The sequence below is a fragment of the Propithecus coquereli genome, unplaced genomic scaffold (genome assembly GCF_000956105.1).
Source record: "Propithecus coquereli isolate 6110/MARCELLA unplaced genomic scaffold, Pcoq_1.0 Scaffold157, whole genome shotgun sequence".
NCBI classification, from domain to species: domain Eukaryota; kingdom Metazoa; phylum Chordata; class Mammalia; order Primates; family Indriidae; genus Propithecus; species Propithecus coquereli.
Genome location: NW_012140191.1, coordinates 491,489 through 493,220, shown reverse-complemented (window position 1 = coordinate 493,220; position 1,732 = coordinate 491,489).

Genomic DNA, 1,732 nt, shown 5'->3' with positions numbered 1-1,732 from the left:
TTAAGGATAAAATATGATTAAATAGTTCAATGCCATAGGCAACTTCAGCTGTTAGAGTCAGAAGTAAGTTATATAATGTTTCATGTACAGGCACATGTACATTAATTTGAGCTTTGCTGCTAATTGTATCTTTTGAAAAATAAACCAGCAATACCGCAAATAGCATTGGAAATCCTTTTAAAATATTTATCTGTATAACCCAGCTTTAAGGATCAGCATAGCTTATCATAAACAGAGTTTTGGATTTCAGTATGGTAGCTACTGAGGAATGGCTAAAAATGTTTGCATTCTGGGCTTACTTCTGCAAATCTAAGGTGCTACTCTTCAGAAAAGCTAATCTGAAGAGCTTTTTACATAAAGATCTTAAGTTCTGAAATGTATCTGCCTCAGGGTGCTCTAATTTAAATCCTACTCCTCCGCTGACTTGTGGGCCTACAGGGACAAAACACAAGGCTTTTAGTCTGCTTGTGGTGCAAAACAGAAGCCAATTTCTATACATGGTGGAAAAATTAGGGAAAAGAGAAACATAAGATGCCTGAACATTTCTTATCCATTGAAAGCATCTTTTGTCTCAGTTATTCTTCCACATGGAGGAATCAACAATGAACATGCCAGACTCAAGTAAACCTGCCCCTATGTAGCTAACATTCTGTGCAAGAGGCACTTTACCTGATGATTGCTAACCGTCACAAGAGCCCTTCCAGGTACCTGAGGTGGACACTCTTGGCTGATAAGGAGGAGGAGGCTTGCCAGCTCCTGGTACATGGCCCGTGTGAGATGGCAACCTAAGTCACCTGGCTTCAAAGTCCATACTCTTCCCATTACACTCTGAGATAAAAAGGTAAATGAAACTGACCTGAGTGGTTATTTAAGCAAACATGGCTGCTTGATAGGTATTGAAAGAAATCAAATGCAAGCAGCTGTCAGTGGGTCTTTAGACCTGCAGTGCAGCTAACAAGAACCTGCACTCCTACCTTGTGCAGAAAGTGATAAGGTTGTTAGCACCTCCTGGATCTGCCCAAGTTAAATAGAAGATAAGAGAATGTCACAGTGTAGAGCTGACACCACCTAAGATTTTGAGAAACGTAAGAGAGAGAAGCCCATCTCCCTACCTATATCCAGAGATCTGTGTACAGAAATGCTGACCCTAATAAAGGGCATAGCAGGGAGAATTTTATTTTCAGTGTTTTTTTAAAATTTGGAATTTATATATGTATACATTTCCTTTAAATATGTGTATTCATAGGAATTTAAGTAGTATGCATGTAGTTTTAAGAAATAAGACTTAGAAAAAACTTACAATAAATTTGTACAAATAAAGTCAATCTGTGTTAGCAAACTGATTCAGGGGTTGATCAGATCTCCAGCTGTCTTGTCATCCTAACATTCCATTATCCTATCACAAAATACCATGCTTTTATTAGAGGAAAAAATGCTCATCTCTTTCACATCAAATTTAATTACCCCAATACTTACATAATTGTGGAGTTGTCTCAAGTTCTAAATGCATCCATTTGCTTAAAAATTAATAGTTTTGTAATGAAGAAAAATGAGGTAAACCTTTTAGTAGGAGGACATTTAAAAAGTAAAGTGGAGATTAAAGAAGAACAAGAAAAATGTTAAAGTCCTTCTCTCTTCCTCCACCCAGCACCAGTCGCTCTCCTCCAGACATTGGAGTATAGTGCACCAAGAGAGGGGAGAGAAGATGGAAACTCCTTTGAAACTCAACCAA